General features: G+C 38.8%; 1 non-coding gene across 1 annotated transcript; it reads right to left on the reverse strand.

The window, feature by feature from the left end:
- Nucleotides 1-10,316: 10,316 nt before the first annotated feature.
- Nucleotides 10,317-10,423, reverse strand: LOC128131436 (small nucleolar RNA R71). The gene has a single exon (XR_008229352.1). It is a non-coding gene; the product is annotated as a small nucleolar RNA R71 (small nucleolar RNA).
- Between the last annotated feature and the right edge of the window lie 10,858 nt (nucleotides 10,424-21,281).

The following is a 21,281-nucleotide window of genomic DNA, read 5'->3' on the forward strand; positions in this document are numbered from 1 at the left end:
ACTGTACACTCCCAACCCGTAAATATGGAAATAATCTTTCGCTACCCACTAATAATTTTCGGTATGCAATTGGCATATAACTATTGGTTTAGGTGTCTAAAGTCATAACTATTTCTGGAATGTACTTGACCTAATTAGCATGGTCCATTTGGGTTGCATGACATCATGCATTTGGATAGACTAAAATGAGAGAAATAACACTTAAGGTTTATTAATATATTATAAGTTCTAATATATTAATAATATTATTTAATTATTATTTATCAAGAATTAATTTGGAATTAATTAAGTGACCAAAATAAGACTAATTAAATATATGGGTTGATTGTGTAAATCACCCATACTTGTATAATGGGCTAATGCTCCATGGATTATCAAGTTGGACTAAAACCCATAGGATGCTCCATGGTATTTTTGAACCCATGGATCATGGAAATGAAGAGCCATGTCAAGTTAGGGTTTACATGGTGTAACCCTACTTATGACACACTATAAAAGGAATATGTGAGCAATCAAAATCAGCACTAGTGAGAACAAGAGGGCATAGCCGATTTTAGAAGTGTTATATTTCTCTCAAGGTTATTCCAAGTGTATTTGGTGTTGTGTGAGACATTTGAGGCATCACAGTCGAGGTGCTAGGCCCACAAGGTTCTCAAGGATATTCAAGCAACTAAAGGTATGCATTTCTTACTATCTTTTATGTTTAAAAGTTCCCCATGTATGCTAGATAGGTTATGAACCTTGGGAAAACAAATTTGCATGTATCATAGACAAAAAATAGATCCAAGGTTTCTAAGGTTGCATGTACACCATAGGAGTGTTAGAATGCTCAAAACCCAATAGTGGTATCAAAGCCTAGGCTTGTTTGTTTTTTATACTTGATGCAAAATTGTGAAAAAACTCAGTTTTTCTGCACTCTGCGGCATGAACTCGTCGAGTCCATGGGGGGACTCGACGAGTCCATGAGTAAACTCTTCCTACTCATCGAGTAGGTTCATGCACTCGATGAGTAGGAGCCCTAGAATGCAGTTTTTCGACTTTTGCTGTTGTAAATGGACTAGAAACATTACCCTAAACTATTTTGGTCTTATAAAACTTGTTTTAGATGGTGTAATGGTTATGCTAATCCATTTTCAACAGCTATTATCAAAATTTCAAGTTTTATATGGTTAATTTTATGATTCTTAAAATTGGTGATATGCATGTTCATGAACTCATGAGCTTACAAGATCATATGAATTATTTGTAACTTGCTTATTGGTTTAATTCTTGATCATTATGTGTTTTAATGGAATCCATAATTTGTCCTCAAGTTATGGATTACCAAAATTCACTCTCTTAAAGTCCATTAAAAAAACACATAGGTTACATAAAATGAAAAGTCTCTCATTTTAATAAACCATTTAACTCATAAGTTATGAAATATGAAAAGTTTTGAAAGTTACAAAACTTGCCCTCAAGTTTTGGAACATGTAAAGTCACTTTAAAAACTTTAGTTCCAACCCCTAGAATTTTAAAAGTTAAAATTCAACCCTTATACTTTATAATATTATAAGTTTAATAACAATTATATATGTATAAGAAAAAGTCGTTTTACCGTTAGTAGGCCTCATTCACGAAGCCAGTCTATAAGGGGGTATAAGGTTGCTGCCTATAAAATGACAGCTTAATGGGTGTCCACTCTCACACACCGCTTCCTTGATCTGTGGAGGGTCGTTAGCCGAACGGGTAAGACAAGGACTTTAAATCTTCATTAAAAGTATGATGAATATAAAGTAACTAAATGTTTTTATAAATTCCCAATCTTAGTTACTTTAGGAAAATGTAAATAAGGTGCTAACCCATGAAATTACACTTTGCACTTTGCTTAAGTCAGTTAGTGGAGCGTGTGTGGTTAACCGGCACGCTAGTTAGACTTAATAAGGTAGGCAAAGGGTAACTTAATGTTTATCATAGTATTGATGGAGCGCGTGTGGTTAACCGGCACGTCGATTGAGGGGTAATACATTAAGGGTACCAAGTAATTTGCATGGTTACTTCACACCTTGTTTTGTGATCCTCGACATCCCAGTCACAAAACCTGAAGGGCACACTCGAGATTGAAACATGCCATTGAAAAGTTCAATGAATCTCAAAAGATCTAGGAGTTTCAAATCCAATTAAAACCTAATAATTTATTTCATTTTTCATGGTGGAAATTGGTGAATCGTCATTCGCCTACCTTCAAATATTCTATAGGTTGGATTACATCATCCCTCTTCCAAGTTATAAAATATTATGTTGGGTCCTAGCCTTAATATTTTATGTTGGGTGTTATATTAACGACTTTAAATCAACTATCTTGAATATCTCCCAAAAGATGTTTGGTTCAGACAATTATGATCTTCCCAAAACTCTTGGAAGAAGTCTTCCTAATGAAGATGATGTCCCGTGACTGGTTCATGGAAATCATACTTCAATTCCTCCACCTCCTCCAATTATTCTCCCTATCCCACAAGTTCAAGGTCACTCAAGCCCTATTGGCAAGCAAGGTCTATGTGTGATCACATCTTGGAGATGAAATCACATATTGACAAGCCGGGAGAGTTGGGTGTCAAAGTCTTGAAAAAGTTGGTTATTCAATCATTTCTAAGTCACATAGTGAGTTTCCTTGAGACTACTATGTAACAGACTATGACATGACCCTTAATGATCTTATCTATTTGCTTGGTGCTGCTGAATCAACAATGATTTGGAACTCTGGTAAAGCAAATTTGATTAGAAGATCAACTTCCCAAACTACCATGGACATTGAAAATTGGTGACATTGGAAATCCAGAAAGCTTTCTCTTTCCAATGGAAAGGGATCGTCCATAGTCAACTCGGTTGACCAGATGGTAAAGAGAAAGGCTAATTTTGTTAAGTTCCTTATTGATGATTCTTAATACAAAATGTGACTCGGTTGCATTTTGGTGTATGGCAGAATCAAGCAAAGGGAAGGACACTTAAAGAAAGAGTATGTTGAATCTGATCGCGAAGATGGATTTCAATCGCATGGTTCGAAGATCGGATTCTTGAGCTACTACTTAGAGAGTTGTGATAGATTGCTAGGAAATATGTAATAGCATAATTTTCATTTAAAATTGCACTGTAAGGGAAATTTTTTCCGCATTTTATAAATAAATAAAATTTTTATTTTATTTTAGTTTATATCTCCTTGCAATGGCTTTTATGGAAAAATTGATGTTTTTATGTTTCTAGCAATAATGGAAATGTGAATTTGATTCTTTCATTTATGGAAGTGTCCAAATTTACCAAATAAGGAAAGATTCTCATCACCCAAGGTTTCAATTGGACCGAACCTTGGAATCATGCAAGTTGTATAGTATGATGAATGAGAACTTTCAGCTTTGGAAAATTAAGACTATTTCCTTGTTCACATTTATATGTGAGTCACATGAAGGACTAATGGATCGAGTACACATTCTTGTGTACTGGTCAAGGTACACCACAAAAGATCGATAAGACTATTTGTCATGATTTACTAAAGTTTAGTAAATATGGTTATACTTACAAGCTTACGTATAATTCTGAAACATTGGAAAAGGTTTTGATGTATGGCATAACGAATCAGAAGAATCAAATTAGGCAGAGAGATAAAAGTTACTCAAATCTGAAAAGATGGGAGAGTACTTTAGTATCATGTTTAGTGATCATCTCAATGATTAAGCAACCATATCGCAATTGGTTCTCTAAGGACATCTTAGTGCATTCCTATGGTTAAGAAGAGGAATCAAGAATTATTGAAATGGTTAAATCAAGAAGGTGAGTCATACTTCGTTTCAAAACAAATCTTAAAGTCATACTCCAAGATTGTAAATTGAGTGACATATCTTAAAAGAATGTTTATAACACTTGTTAAACGTAAGAGTAAAATGTGTCCTACTCTTGTACATTTGAAATTGGTAAGTTGTGATGTTTTGGATAAAACAAAGACCAACTAAGACCAATCGTGTGAAGTGTTTACCTTGATAAAGAATCCGCACTATCTCTTGAAAATTCGACAAGTGAGTCTTATATGTCAAGAGGACAGTGGGAGTCTTAAAGATCCTGAAAGAATTTCAAGATCTAATCAAGAATAAAACTTGTAGTTTATTACTAGCACACGAATTGAGGTTTATAACATATCGTGTTGACATATTTCTATTTTTGTGCCCATTCCAATAAAGTTGGCTTTGCATATGAGTTCTGAGAGTTCTCAATTGGTTGCATAACAACTTCGAAGCAATGACAGGCCCTTGTGCTGCCAGGTGGCAAGAAGTTAAGACTGCACTAGTTCAATCCATAAGAGTTTGGATTTGTCACTAACCTTGTCTTGTGATTACGGTTTTGACAAATTCACATGGATAAGAACACATACACCATAAAATCTAAGTGTCATAAGGTTTCTCTCCGATTCATGAAAATGATGGTGAGGAAACGCTTTCACTAAGTAGATTTTAAGTAGATAGCAATTGTGATATATGCATTCTCAAAGTCGTTAGTGAAGCGTGTGTGGTTAACCGACACACTACCATGGACTTGTGAGAAATAGAAAAGGTCTAAACAATTGAGACTATGATTACGACATCCCTTTTCATAGTTATAAAATTGTTTAGACACACATGTGTGCTATCTAAGGAAAGGTGTATGATTTTGATAAAGTTTTATCAAAGCATCTCGTATTAGAAATATGAACTTTGGTAAGAAGGTCAATAAAGTATTGATTTCTAAAAGTCCAACTAGTTTCTGAGTACATGTCAAGGCTAGTGGGAGCATAAGTGTTATGCTAATAATCATCATGCAAGTGGGAGCATGATAATTATAATAAGTGTTGCTAGTTAGTAATGTTAATTATAGAAAACAAAAGGTTTCATGTAACACCCCGTTCTTTAAGTGTGTGACTATGAGTCCCTGAAGTTTAAGAGAAAGGTAGTTCTGGTCCTTTTCGAGATATGAGTTTCATCCGAGAAGGTTTCGGGCTGGCGTATGTGTTAGAAGCATTAGGTTTCTCGTCACCCCGTATGAATGTAAACTATTTGGGAGCGGGTTTAGATTAGAAGAGTTGCGGTGTTCGTAGATGATTAGTGTTTATGGCTCGTTGTAGTATGAGTGGAAGACGGGTCCCATGCGTGCATGGCATGCATGAGTTTTAGAGTTTGGCTGGGTACGCCCAGCGTAAGCTGGACGTACGCCCAGCGTAAGCTGGACGTACTCCCAACGTAATGGGAAGATGATATGCGCGTTGGCCGGGTGAGTACGCCCCGCGTACCAGGGAGGTACGCCCCGCGTACTCACAGGAATCCCAAACCCTATTTTTAGGGTCAGCCACTATATAAGGAATAAGATGGTTCACCCCTCAGCCTCCTTACACTCATCTTCAACCTCAGAGAAACCCTAATATCGTATTCCCTCCATATTTGAGTGTGTTTGACCTTGAGAAGCTTGTATTGGCAAAAAAAGGGCTTGAAGGAGAAAAGGGAAGTTGTCAAAGAAGAAGAAGAACGTGTGGAACTTATGGATCTGAAGAAATACCACCCTTTGGAGCTGGTTTAAGGTATAAAGCTTCTTGCTTGACCCTCATATTGCATAGATCTATGTATTTTGAAGCTTTGTTATCATTCTTGTCCCAAAAGTATTCATCTTGTTGCATAGTCCGATTTGGTCAAGTGTATCTGTCCTTTCAGACCTTTGGAGAGGTCTTGAGTGATAAAAATGAGGTCCCAAGGGCTGTAGCTATTCCATGTATGAGTTATGTGGGTCTTAATGGATTAAGACCTTGGATTAAGAGCTTAAGGACGTCCCCAATGATAAAGCCTGAGACTTTATGATTTCTAATCATATTTGGCACATGGATCTGTAGTTTGGGCTTAAGAGCTTAAGCCATTAAGCTGTAAGAAGGACTTAATAGTTTTGGCAGTTACGCCCCGCGTAACGGTGTAGTACGCCCCGCGTAACGGGCCGGTACCCGATTGTCCTTTGCGAGTCAATGCAGTACGCCCCGCGTACCAAGGAGAGTACGCCCCGCGTACTCCTCCTTTGGACTTCCTTTTTGGGCCTTTGTGTTGGGCCATTTGTGGGTTGTGGTGTTTGGGCCAAGTCTGGAAATTACGAATAGAGTATTTTGGGTCCAATTAATATTATGAATATTGGATCTAGGCTCATTTGGTGAGGTGGGCCCAATTTGGTAAATTGGGCCAATGTGGGATTTTGTATAAGATTGGGACTTTGGTCTTGGCCCGATGAGTGAAAGTATGATTGACCCTATGTTTATTTTGTGTTGATGGTTAGTTCGGGATTTGCGGTGATTTGGTGATTCGAGAGTCTGCTTCTTCGGTTCAAAGTGTCGACAATCGCAAGGTGAGTTATCCTCACTATATCAACGGGGTCTACGGCACCGAGGCCAACCCTTTATCGGATGGAAATCCGAGTAGTGTTTGTTGTTATGATATTGCGGAAATGGGCCGGAAGGCATTATATGTTGTGGGCCGGAAGGCATTACATGTTGTGGGCCGGAAGGCATTGCGATGTGGACTGGAAGGTCATGGCCTGGAAAGGGCGTAATTATGGTTGGTATTTTTGGGGGTATCTCACTAAGTTTTCGGGCTTACAATTGTGGTTTTATGTTTCAGGTTCTCAGGAGTCTGTGGCAAGGCAAAGGCGTGATCGTACCGTTCCCTGCGTTGGTGTTTTATGATTTGAACCTGGGAAAAATACTCTGTTAAATAATGTATTGAAAACCTTTTGTAACAACGTTATTAAAATGAGTGGTTTTGAAAAGTTTTAATTGTTTTGAAATTTTGGTCGTTACATTTCAATTGGGAAAAAAGTTGTTTTGCTATAATTAAGGGAGAGGAAACTATACTTCATTTCAATTATAAAAGCTTATATTGAGGTTTTAATCATCTTTAGTCAAGGATATATATATATATATATATATATATATATATATATATATATATATATATATATATATATATATGAATTTTATGTTGAAATGGCTCAACATACGGAAATTCTATATATGGGTCCATTATTTGCGTTCTAAAATTCGATTATGATTACGACATCCCTTTTCATAATCTGAATTATGAGAACTTGACAAATAGAAATAGAAATATTATAGCAAAAGACTAGTCTAGTATCATGTCTTTATGAATCGTGTCGCATATGCTTCGGATATAGGATCGATTGCATGTGCTATAATACTCATCTGTTCTAAATTTTTCCAAATGCCCAGAGCATTAAGAGGGAAAAAGTACTAGAACTATATATGACTAATTTGATTAAGCAATTGTCGAGGAAAATTTAAGGTTTACCAAAGATTGGTTGCTCAGGGACAGTTGAAAGTATAGTGTTAATTTTGGAAGGACCATATTGACATATTCTGAAAAAAGGCAACTCTTGTTCAGGAGTAACAGTCAAAAGGGGAATATGGAAATGTTCCCATAGGTGGAAGTTATTCATTAAATCTGTGTAAGATTAGGAAACTTAATGAAAGAAGAATGTTAAAAGCAATGAACATTGAATATGAGACTTCGTTTCCATTGAGTTGATCTCCATTGGAATACCCTGTAATGTCTGTTGACAAGTCTTTGTGACTTTGTGCATAATCATTACAAGAGGACCAATGCATATAAGTTTAGAATCTAACAGATTTTGGTAAATGGCAGGAATTTTGAATTCTTGCATTTGCGGTAAGGATTTGGGATTGTGAAATGAGTATCATTGGAATTATGTTTAATTGATCTATTTCACAAAGTAAAGATCATAGACAAACTTAGTGTGCATACTTGGTGTATGGCATAACTAATGTTTGGAAAAACATAGTGTGCATACTTGGTGTATGGCATGACTTGTGTTTAGGAAAAAACCATAGTGTACATGCTTGGAGCATGGGACAACTATTGTTTTAATTCAAGTATAAAGTTGATAGTTTGAAACAGTATGCAATGAATAATGTGTAATCAACATGGTGATTGATATGTGCATAATTAGTTAATTATTTAACGTATATTCTTAGTTATTTTTGATTAATTATGAGAATAATGTGGACAAAAGGTACTTAAAATGTTGTGAATTGTGTTTTCAGTCCAAAAGATATGTTTGGAGGCAAAAAGGAGAAAAGGAAAGCAAGTGAAGATAAAAGAGTGAAAGAAGGAGTCCTACTCGGCGAGTGGATCGACCCTACTCGGCGAGTACATAACGATGTGCCAGAAGATAAATACGACTGCTAATTCAAGACGGATAAGTATTGACCTACTCGGCGAGTTGATTCTGTTACTCGCCGAGTACCCTCTGTTTGGGGATATCTATAAAAGACGAATCCTTATTCCATGAGAAGGCATTCCTGGCGATTTTTGAAGGATCAGCTGCGACTAAAAGGTTCAGAAGGCGCTAAGGAACCCTAGGCTTCAAGAATTGGAAGAATTCAAGCAATTAGGTTAATTCTACCACTTAGACTTAGGAATTAAACATGTTTGCTTTCATAAACTTTGTTTTTATGCTTGTTTCTACTGCAACTATGAGCTAAACTCGTTTTTGTTTCTGTTTGGGGAATACCAAAGAACTCTTATGGTTTAATTATTGATTTTTGCTTAATTGTCTATTGGTGATTTATTAAATTAAGTTTGTTAAAGAACCTTATGTATTAATCACTACTGTTTTCTGTTAATTGGAAGGCAATTAGGTTGCATGAACATCACTTAATTGTTAACCTCATATGTCTATGTGAATGCTAAAATATATGCTTAGAAGTAATGATTATGAAACTAAGATTAATAAGAAAATAGGAAGATTAATGTGTGAGCTTGTTTGAGAAACCATCAACAAGAGGTTAATTGAATTAATAACTTAATTGACCATTACAAATCTTATTTAATCCAAATAATTAATCTAGGGAATTAATTAGTTTAAACACTTGATCAATGCTTAAATTAGCTAATTGTCTAAGGGTTAGGAGTAATGAACATGAACCTAACTATTATCATTGGTAACCAATAGCAATTAATCCACCTTAACTTAAATAACCATAGGAGTGAATTGGTTGAACCTAAATAGAAACATCTTTATCAAATTTGGTGAATAGTTGTTGCTTTAGTTAATTAGTTAATTTAGTTTGTTTAAGTTTCTAGTCTTGCAAAACTAGAGAAAAACCCTTTACTTTTATTATTTATTTTAGTTAAAATTAGCTATTAGTTTAATTGTCCGTTCCCTGAGTTCGATACCTTACTTATCAATCTATACCACTTAAAGACAGGTTCACTGCCTTTGTGTGCTCAAATTACTAATAAAAAGTAGGGATAAAACTAGTGAATTTACACACATCAAGTTTTTGGCGCCGTTGCCGGGGAACGGTTCTAAATAATTAAGCTAATTCCTAATTTTTTCGATCCTTTGTGTGAGTTTTCTTGCATAAAGTTCATTTATTGCAATTTTGTAACTAGTAATTAGGTTTTAGTATCTGTTTTAGTTAGGTTAAAACTTAATTTTTTTTTTGAAATATCACTGATACTCGCCGAGTGCACTCGCACCTACTCGGCGAGTAGAGGTTTAATCAGCAATTTTTTTTTACAATCTTTTTGTTCTTTTTATGTTTTTTTTTATTTGATTAATTTCAGGACTCTCATGACCAGAGGAGCAAACACACCACTGGTACCCCCGTTTGAAGATCCCGAATCCGAATTGAAAAGAAACAAAGGGAAGGACGTGGAGAGTTCAAGCACACCAAAGAAATCACCATTGTTCAACTTGAAGACTGTTTTTGGGAAAAAGAAGAGCAGTAAATCAGGAGCTTCTAGCGCTTCCTTGACAATTGAGGAGCCAATTCAAGAAGATATTGGATACGAGACCGAGGAAGAAGAGGAGGCAACGTACGAACAAGAAACCGAATCGGAGGAAGAGTTAGCATTCACTATGGCTAACATTGATGAAATTCCCATGGGGGAATGGAAGAAGAGGATGCGCGACGACCATGGCCCGGGACTTGTGCAACCCGCAATTCCCGCAACTGCTACCTTCGAGCTAAAAGGTCATATCCTAGCTGCGCTTAAGGAAATACCTTTCTATATGAAAGATCATGAAGATGCCTACAAACATTTGGATGAAGTAAATGATGTTGCTGATTATTTCAACATTCCAAATGTAACCCGCGAAACTCAACTACTTCGGATGCTTCCGGTAACCTTCAAGGGTGCTGCTAAAGACTGGCTCAAATCACTTCCCCCCGGGTCAGACACTACTTGGGCCAAATGAAGGAAGAATTTATAGATCACTTTTGCCCACCATCCAAAATAGCCAAACTCAAGAAGGCCATTGCAAACTTTGAACAGCAAGCTGGAGAATCTTTATATGAAGCATGGGAGAGGTACAAAAGTCTGCTACGAAATTGCCCACACCATGATCTAAACAGCCAGCAAGAAGTTTCCATCTTTTATGATGGAGTCAATGTCACAACCCGGCAGTTGCTAGACTCACAAGGCCCACTTACAAAGAAGCCACCCCCGGTGATTAAAGAATTAATTGAATAATTCTCTAAACACTCTAGAGAATACCACAACCCTAAGAATGATGTCACGAGGGGAGCCGCGTACGCTGCTACTGAAGATTTATCCGCGGTCATGGCCATGTTAAAAACCATGGATAGGAGAATGGACAAAATGGATCAAACTATCCATGCCATACGGGTGGGTTGTGAAAACTGCAATGGACCCCACCTCACTAGAGATTGCGATTTGGATGAGCACGGCAACAAAAAGGCACAAGTATGTTATTCGAGTGGTGACCGGTATGATGAAGACTGGCGCAAACAAAAGAAGGAGTGGCTGCCTTACGAAGAGTATAAAAAGGCCAAGGAGGAGAAGTACAGACAAAAAGGAAGAGGCTTTTACCAAAAGGAGGAGCCGGTGCAAGAGAGGAAGCCAAGCTTGGAAGATATGCTAACTAAATTTGTGGCCGCTTCCGAGAAAAGACATAGTGACCATGATGCTGCTATCCAAGAAACAAGAACAATGCTCAGGAACCAGCAAGCATCCATCCACAACATAGAAACGCAGCTTGGGCAACTTGCTCAACAACTAAACCAAAGGTCACCGGGTGAGCTTCCTAGCAAAACCGAGAACAACCCACGAGGCGCACAAGTAAATATTGTTACCACAAGAAGTGGGAAGATCATTACTCCCCTGGCACCCATTCAAACTGAAGCAACCAAGGACTCACAGAAGGAAGGAACAGAAAAACAAGTCGAAAACCAACACGCACAATCTGAGAGTCCTACTCGCCGAGTAGGACCGATGGACTCGGCGAGTACCCCTGCTAAAACAAATGAACAGCCGCCCTTGAAACCATACCAGCCTCCAATGCCATACCCAGCCCGAGCCAAGAAAGAGAAGCAGGAAGAGGAATATCAGAAGTTTCTAGATCATATTAAAACTCTTCAAATCAACATTCCTTTCATTGAAGTCGTCATGCAAATGCCCAAGTATGCAAAGTTCCTTAAGGAACTCCTCACTAACAGAAGAAAGATGGAGGAAGTGCAGAAGGTAGTGCTTAATGAGAATTGCTCCGCCGCAATGCTAAACAAATTACCAAAGAAGAAGGGTGATCCGGGGAGCTTAACTTTGCCTTGCCAATTTGGCAACTTAGCTGCAATTCATGCCTTAGCTGATTCTAGAGCAAGTGTGAACCTTATGCCATACTCGTTCTTTAAAAAGCTGGACCTCCCGGAGCCAAGGCCAATTCGAATGGCAATTCATTTGGCAAACAAGACGGTTACTTTTCAAAGAGGCATTTGTGAAGATTTGCTAGTAAAAGTAGACAAATTTGTCTTCCCGGCTGATTTCATCATTCTCGACATGGAGGCGGACCCGCAAGTGCCAATCATCCTTGGAAGGCCCTTCCTCAACACCGCTAGCGCTATCGTAGACATGAGAGATTCTAAGCTCACATTGCGAGTTGGGGACGATTCAGTGACATTCGAGGTAGACCAAGCCATGAAGTACTCAAGGAATAGTGACGACACGGCTTTCTCAATCGACATGCTTGACGAAATATTGGAAGAAGACATACCTAAAGATTCCGGCAAATTTGCAGCTTTGGATGAAGAATTTGATCCAGAAAAGGACTTACTAGAGATTGAAAGACTGTTGGAAGAAGCGGAGTATGAAGAAATAAAGAAGCAAGCTGAAAGAACTACTCGCCGAGTAAACCCGATCTACTCGCCGAGTACATCCGAAGAAAAGCCAGAAGTCGTGAATACAGCCACCAACTCGCCGAGTACCAAACCTGCACTCGGCGAGTCCGTCACTATGCAAAACAAATTGGAGCTCAAAACACTACCTGATCATCTGGAGTATGCCTTTCTGGAAGAAGGAAATCAGAAGCCTGTGATCATAGCCTCGGACCTATCCAAAACAGAAAAAGAGGAGCTTGTACGCGTGTTGAAGAAAAGGAAAAGAGCCATCGCATGGAGCATCTCCGACATCAAAGGAATAAGTCCATCCTACTGCTCTCACAAAATCAATTTAGAAGAAGGAGCAAGGCCGGTGGTGCAACATCAAAGACGATTAAACCCGAATATGCAAGAAGTCGTCAAGAAGGAGGTGGTCAAGCTTTTGGATGCAGGAATCATCTACTCCATCTCCGATAGTCCATGGGTGAGTCCGGTCCAAGTGGTGCCCAAGAAAGGAGGAATGACGGTCATTACCAACGAAAAGAACGAGTTAATTCCAACGCGAACGGTAACCGGTTGGCGAGTGTGCATTGATTATCGAAAGCTAAACGATGCCACTCGCAAAGACCATTTCCCCCTTCCTTTCATAGATCAAATGTTAGAGAGACTATCGGGCCATAGCTACTATTGCTTTTTAGATGGGTTTTCAGGGTATTTTCAAATACCCATAGACCCAATGGACCAAGAAAAGACCACCTTCACATGCCCCAGTGGAACTTTCGCCTATAGACGCATGCCATTTGGACTATGCAATGCACCTGCGACATTTCAAAGGTGCATGACCGCCATATTCCATGATATGGTGGAAAAATTCATGGAGGTCTTTATGGATGACTTTTCTGTATTCGGATCTTCTTTCAATAATTGCCTAACAAATCTTGACTCAATGCTTGCTAGATGTGAGAAAACCGACTTAGTCCTAAATTGGGAAAAGTGTCACTTCATGGTCAAAGAGGGTATAGTTTTGGGACATAAAGTCTCTAAAAAGGGAATAGAGGTGGATCGGGCAAAGATAGACACCATTGCAAAATTACCCCCACCAACTAATGTGAAGGGCATTAGAAGTTTTTTGGCACACGCAGGTTTTTACCGGCGTTTTATAAAAGATTTTTCCAAAATCACGAAACCTCTAACACAATTATTACTAAAAGATGCACCCTTTAATTTTACTAAAGAGTGTTTAGAGGCATTTGAATTTCTAAAAGAAAAATTAACTAATGCCCCGATCATTATAGCACCAAATTGGAACTTACCCTTCGAGATCATGTGTGATGCTAGTGACTATGCACTAGGAGCGGTCCTTGGACAAAGGATTGATAAGCACTTTCAACCCATCTATTATGCAAGCAAGACCTTAAATCCCGCCCAAGAGAATTATACTACTACTGAAAAAGAACTGTTAGCCGTGGTTTACGCTTTTGACAAGTTTCGCCCTTACTTAGTTTTATCTAAAACCACTGTTTTTACTGACCACTCGGCTATCAAGTATTTGTTTTCCAAACAGGATGCCAAGCCAAGACTAATACGATGGGTGCTGCTTCTTCAAGAATTCGATATAGAGATACGAGACAAGAAAGGAATGGAGAACGTAGCGGCCGATCATTTATCTAGGCTCGAGAACCCGACATTGCAAGAAGATAAGGATGGAGACGACTTTCCGGATGAATACATTATGGTGTCCGTGGGAGAGGAGCCATGGTTCGCAGACATAGCTAACTATTTAGCTACCAATTACATCCCGAAGGATTATAGTAGTCAGCAAAAGAAGAAATTCTTTGCGGAGATCAAATATTACTTTTGGGACGATCCATACCTCTTTCGAAGCTGTGCGGATGGAATTATACGAAGATGTGTGTTCGGAAAGGAGAGTCGACGAATACTAGAACATTGCCATAGCGGGCCCACGGGAGGACATCATGGAGCACACTATACCGCAAGGAAGATCTTTGACATTGGATTCTATTGGCCTACAATCTTCAAAGATGCAGCCCAATATGTCAAAGAATGTGATGCTTGTCAAAGGGTGGGAAACATTTCATCTCGAAATGAGATGCCACAACATAGCATTCAAGTATGTGAGGTGTTCGACGTGTGGGGCATTGACTTCATGGGACCTTTTCCCACCTCCAAAGGAAACAAGTACATCCTAGTTGCGGTAGATTATGTTTCGAAATGGGCGGAGGCGCAGGCTTTACCTACAAATGACGGACGGGTAGTGGTACGATTCTTAAAAAAATTATTCTCCCGGTTTGGTGTTCCCAAGGCCCTAATTAGTGACCGTGGCACACACTTTGCCAATGATCAATTGGACAAGGTGCTCAAGAAATATGGGGTGACCCATAAGTTCTCCACATCATACCACCCACAAACGAGTGGACAAACGGAAGTGACCAATCGAGCCTTGAAGCGTATCTTAGAGAAGTCGGTGGGAAGCAACCGCAAGGAATGGTCGGATAAATTGGATGACGCGCTATGGGCATTTCGTACCGCTTTCAAAACACCTATTGGTACTACACCATATAGGTTAGTTTATGGAAAGCAATGCCATTTACCGGTTGAAATCGAGCACAAGGCATATTGGGCACTAAAGAGGTGCAACTTTGACATGGAAGAATTGAAGACCAACCGTCTAATGCAAATGAATGCCCTTGAAGAACTCCGAAATGAGGCTTATTCTAGTTCGTGGCTCTATAAAGAAAAAACCAAGAGATGGCATGACCAACGAATCAAAAGCAAAGACATCCATGAGGGCCAAAAAGTACTACTCTTCAATTCCCGATTAAAACTTTTCTCGGGCAAACTCAAATCAAGGTGGGATGGTCCCTTTTTGGTCAAGACGGTGTTTCCTCACGGGGCTATAGAATTGATCTCAAAAGATGGCACACCATTTAAAGTCAATGGCCATAGAGTGAAGAAATATGAAGAAGGAGTCCCCCGAAATGAAGGATTGGAGGAGCTGCTGCTGTGCGGAATCGCAAACACGTAGAAGGGGCGGAGTCTAGCTAATGACTCCATCAAAAGAAGCGCTTCTCGGGAGGCAACCCGAGTTTCACGTTTGCATTTTCTTTCCTTTTCTTTATTGTTTTGTTCATTCTTCTTCATTTATTCTACTTCTCTAAGTGCTTGAGGACAAGCTCTACTGGAAGCGTGGGGTGGAAAGGCTAAACAAAGGAATTAATATAGTAAAATTGGCAAATTTACAAAAAAATTTCAACCTGAGACATATACTCGGCGAGTATATCGATTATACTCGGCGAGTAAATGTTCGCTTACAGCCAAATGTCCATAACACGCGTATCTACTCGGCGAGTAGATCCATTCTACTCGGCGAGTAGCCGGTTTAAACTCAGTAAATTAAAAACCTGTAAAAATTACTTTTATTCAACATTTCATCTCCACACTCGCCGAGCATCTTCCCTCAGCCACCTCTCAAGGGTTCTTCCTCTTTCTCTTCATTCAAGCAACAAGGTGACATCTTTACCCTTTAACTTTATGAAAGGTCCAATCTTTATCACATATCTCCCCATATTTGGTATGATTCCGGATTTGGGGAGTTTTTCCCAATTTTTAGGGCTTTGATTTACTCATGAATTAGAGGTTGTTTGGAGTAATTTCTTCAAGAACTATGGTTAGATAAGTAATTACAACAAAACCCTATGAACAAATTGGACTATTACACAGATTACACAGATCCGATCTCGATCTGTCAAAAAGTTCATAATACTCGGCGAGTATGTTCGTGTACTCGGCGAGTAGGCCCCAATCAGATCAAAAAAAATTCCGGTTTTAACTATGGGGTGTTGTTTGTTGCTGTTTTTTGGTATGTTTATGCAGATATCATGGCAAGGAAAGGACAGTCATCACGTGGAGGAGGCCATGGTGATATGCCATGGTTAGCCTTTCAACAAATCACCTCTAAATCCTCCAAAACTCGAGCCCTAAACAGGTTGGAAGCGCTGCGACAGAAAGAAATTCACTTGCCCACTGCAGTGGATTGGGGATGGATGGGTAATGTCGGCTTGGAAGAGGAACTTACCCCATATTTGGTGAAAGATTGTAACTTGGGTTATGCCAACATCACTTGTGATGGTTGGTTGCAATTGTTTAAAATACAAGAGCCAGTATACGCGGAGTTGTGCTGGGAATTCTTTGCTACCATTTCATTCCGAGGTGGTAGTGAATATTACAATCCAAACACGATCTCGTTTTCTTTGGGAGGAGAGCTGCGACAATGCAGCATGGTTGAGTTCTCTTGGCGGTTGGGCATCTACGATCAAGATATGTCGATGACGGACTACTTTGAAGCCTTCTTGGAAAATACCTACAAAGAACTTCCCGAGGGGGTGGTGGCGTCGACATGGTGGAGTACAATTGCTAACCGGGTCTATATACCTTCCACTGCTCAAGAAGGGCATATTCGTTCTCCAGTCCATCGACTCATTCACCGATTCGTTGCAAGCACGATCAATATGCAAAAGGATGGGGATAAAGTTCCCACCCTTGATATCTTTTATATGTGGAGTATCATCACCCCCGATGTCTTCTGCAACCTCCCATATTGCATTGCTAAATTTCTTGCGGAGGGAGCGGTTAAGGAAAAAATCAACTCGAAGATCAATGGGGGTATGTTCATTACTCGGCTTGCGCGATCATTTGGGATCTTGGAATTACCGCAAGCTCAAATGCTGACGATTATCCACCCTCCTCCGTTCAACACTGCACTTTATAGGAGGGCTCGGATAGTGGAAAAATTTGGTGATTCTTTTACTATTCCGAATGAGGACGAGCCGGCGGTCCCCGAGGAGCCGGGAAGGCGGGTTAGGCCAAGAAACGAGCGGGTACGAGAAGACCCACCGGTGATTCCGGTGGAGGATAACGAGGGATGGAATCAAGTGGAGTATCGACGATATTTGGATGATATAAGGCGAGGGGTTAATTACACCAATCAATCCTTTGACTATCTTTTCCAACAAATGCAAATTGCCCCGCGACCGGGACCCGGCTATCCTTACATCATGAATTGGGACGAAAGGATGCAAAGAAGGGGTGGAGAAGGAGGTAGTGGAGCTGGAGGAGCAGGGATGGACGAGGAAGAATGAAGATTTTATTTGTTTTTGTTTTGTTTGATTATGATGTTTGTTTTAAGACAATTATGGACATGTTACACTTGGCTATGTGGTTTGAATATTAGTGTTACTTTTAGTTTTCTTTTCAGGTATTGAAGCTAGGAAGCATGCTATTTAGGAATGGTCAAGAGAGGAATGAGAGTCTTTATGAGTGCTTGTGGAGTCTTGTTCCTAGGATCGAGTCCGTACGAATCGAGAGTTTATTAAAGTGTTGTTGTTTAGGAAGTTTACTGGAGAGTGCATTTATATCAACACTAGAGTAAAGAGAGACAGCGGTTAAAAATTCTGGAAATACACGCTATACTCGCCGAGTGCACTAATACTACTCGGCGAGTACATCTGCTTCTGCCCGAAATACGTTGCCAGTCAACTTCTACTCGCCGAGTTTAATCGCCTACTCGCCGAGTAGCCTGCTGCGAGAGGAATCTCTGATTTGTTCTGGCTAGTTTTTCTGCGCCATTCATACATTCTTTATGAGTTACTACTGAAGATTGTGCAACAACCCTTTTTCCTTGGAGTTTTCGAGCTATCAACCACACGAGACGTATGACACCCGTGCCATGGATGAGCTGTTCCCATGGTTAAAGTCACTAGAAGAAGGAGTTGAAGAGGAGAGTGTCAACCTAGCGACTGCTACCCCAGGGGAGTTTGTTCCAACTTTCTCTCTATTTGCATTTTTAGTTGTTATAATATGCAATGAGGGCATTGCATAAAATAAGTGTGGGGTAGGGGGTTAGTCACATTTTAGAACACTTAGAATCTTAATTTAGGCTAATTTTTAATGTTTAGGGCTTAAATTAGAAAATTTTGGTAAAAATTAGGATTCCATATTAGAATTGTGTTAATAATTGCATGAGAACCCAAATGTTTAGTTGAGCCTATACACGTTCTAGTGCATCTGTGGCTTCCTTATTTCAGTGAAATCATGAGACAAAAACACGACCTTGCTCAGCCTGAGGGATGCAATATGTTTAGCAGCCTAAACCTGAAATGTATCCAGGAAAGTTTTTATCATTAGCCAATAAAGGTTGAGATTGAGCGCCCCTGCTTAAGCATGTAGGGATTTTAGAAAAAAAATATATTGAGAAATACATGAAAAAAAATTACAAGAAAAGTTGTAAGAATTTTGGAGCAAATGAAGTGAAAATCAAAAGATCAAAAATTCCAAGAAATCCAGAAAAGTTGAAGATACCGAAAGTCAATACAAGTTGGTGAATTCAAAGATATCAAAGATGAAATGTTCAAAGAAGTGAAGAATTCAAAAGAATTCCATAGTGGTATCGAAAAGTTGTAATTTTAGAATATGTATGCTTGGGTTGCTCAATTAAAAATACCTTGAGGGTAAAGAGATTTTCTGAGGATGGATTCGGAGGGTTGCATAAAATGAGCATAGTTCGGGGTGAGTGGGCGAATGTTTATGAGGATTGTGAGTATTTGAAGTATGGGGGTTTTTAGGAATTTTAGACACAAATGCATGCGTTGCGGTCTTGGCATAATGGCTGGGTTGGATTGGAGTTATTAATGTGATTTTAATATGTTTAAAATTCAGTTTTGCTTGGGGGCAAGCAAAAGTCAAGTGTGGGGTATTTTGATATGTGCATAATTAGTTAATTATTTAACGTATATTCTTAGTTATTTTTGATTAATTATGAGAATAATGTGGACAAAAGGTACTTAAAATGTTGTGAATTGTGTTTTCAGTCCAAAAGATATGTTTGGAGGCAAAAAGGAGAAAAGGAAAGCAAGTGAAGATAAAAGAGTGAAAGAAGGAGTCCTACTCGGCGAGTGGATCGACCCTACTCGGCGAGTACATAACGATGTGCCAGAAGATAAATACGACTGCTAATTCAAGACGGATAAGTATTGACCTACTCGGCGAGTTGATTCTGTTACTCGCCGAGTACCCTCTGTTTGGGGATATCTATAAAAGACGAATCCTTATTCCATGAGAAGGCATTCCTGGCGATTTTTGAAGGATCAGCTGCGACTAAAAGGTTCAGAAGGCGCTAAGGAACCCTAGGCTTCAAGAATTGGAAGAATTCAAGCAATTAGGTTAATTCTACCACTTAGACTTAGGAATTAAACATGTTTGCTTTCATAAACTTTGTTTTTATGCTTGTTTCTACTGCAACTATGAGCTAAACTCGTTTTTGTTTCTGTTTGGGGAATACCAAAGAACTCTTATGGTTTAATTATTGATTTTTGCTTAATTGTCTATTGGTGATTTATTAAATTAAGTTTGTTAAAGAACCTTATGTATTAATCACTACTGTTTTCTGTTAATTGGAAGGCAATTAGGTTGCATGAACATCACTTAATTGTTAACCTCATATGTCTATGTGAATGCTAAAATATATGCTTAGAAGTAATGATTATGAAACTAAGATTAATAAGAAAATAGGAAGATTAATGTGTGAGCTTGTTTGAGAAACCATCAACAAGAGGTTAATTGAATTAATAACTTAATTGACCATTACAAATCTTATTTAATCCAAATAATTAATCTAGGGAATTAATTAGTTTAAACACTTGATCAATGCTTAAATTAGCTAATTGTCTAAGGGTTAGGAGTAATGAACATGAACCTAACTATTATCATTGGTAACCAATAGCAATTAATCCACCTTAACTTAAATAACCATAGGAGTGAATTGGTTGAACCTAAATAGAAACATCTTTATCAAATTTGGTGAATAGTTGTTGCTTTAGTTAATTAGTTAATTTAGTTTGTTTAAGTTTCTAGTCTTGCAAAACTAGAGAAAAACCCTTTACTTTTATTATTTATTTTAGTTAAAATTAGCTATTAGTTTAATTGTCCGTTCCCTGAGTTCGATACCTTACTTATCAATCTATACCACTTAAAGACAGGTTCACTGCCTTTGTGTGCTCAAATTACTAATAAAAAGTAGGGATAAAACTAGTGAATTTACACACATCAAGTTTTTGGCGCCGTTGCCGGGGAACGGTTCTAAATAATTAAGCTAATTCCTAATTTTTTCGATCCTTTGTGTGAGTTTTCTTGCATAAAGTTCATTTATTGCAATTTTGTAACTAGTAATTAGGTTTTAGTATCTGTTTTAGTTAGGTTAAAACTTAATTTTTTTTTTTGAAATATCACTGATACTCGCCGAGTGCACTCGCACCTACTCGGCGAGTAGAGGTTTAATCAGCAATTTTTTTTTACAATCTTTTTGTTCTTTTTATGTTTTTTTTTATTTGATTAATTTCAGGACTCTCATGACCAGAGGAGCAAACACACCACTGGTACCCCCGTTTGAAGATCCCGAATCCGAATTGAAAAGAAACAAAGGGAAGGACGTGGAGAGTTCAAGCACACCAAAGAAATCACCATTGTCCAACTTGAAGACTGTTTTTGGGAAAAAGAAGAGCAGTAAATCAGGAGCTTCTAGCGCTTCCTTGACAATTGAGGAGCCAATTCAAGAAGATATTGGATACGAGACCGAGGAAGAAGAGGAGGCAACGTACGAACAAGAAACCGAATCGGAGGAAGAGTTAGCATTCACTATGGCTAACATTGATGAAATTCCCATGGGGGAATGGAAGAAGAGGATGCGCGACGACCATGGCCCGGGACTTGTGCAACCCGCAATTCCCGCAACTGCTACCTTCGAGCTAAAAGGTCATATCCTAGCTGCGCTTAAGGAAATACCTTTCTATATGAAAGATCATGAAGATGCCTACAAACATTTGGATGAAGTAAATGATGTTGCTGATTATTTCAACATTCCAAATGTAACCCGCGAAACTCAACTACTTCGGATGCTTCCGGTAACCTTCAAGGGTGCTGCTAAAGACTGGCTCAAATCACTTCCCCCCGGGTCAGACACTACTTGGGCCAAATGAAGGAAGAATTTATAGATCACTTTTGCCCACCATCCAAAATAGCC

The sequence above is a fragment of the Lactuca sativa genome, chromosome 1 (assembly GCF_002870075.4).
Source record: "Lactuca sativa cultivar Salinas chromosome 1, Lsat_Salinas_v11, whole genome shotgun sequence".
NCBI classification, from domain to species: Eukaryota; Viridiplantae; Streptophyta; class Magnoliopsida; order Asterales; family Asteraceae; genus Lactuca; species Lactuca sativa.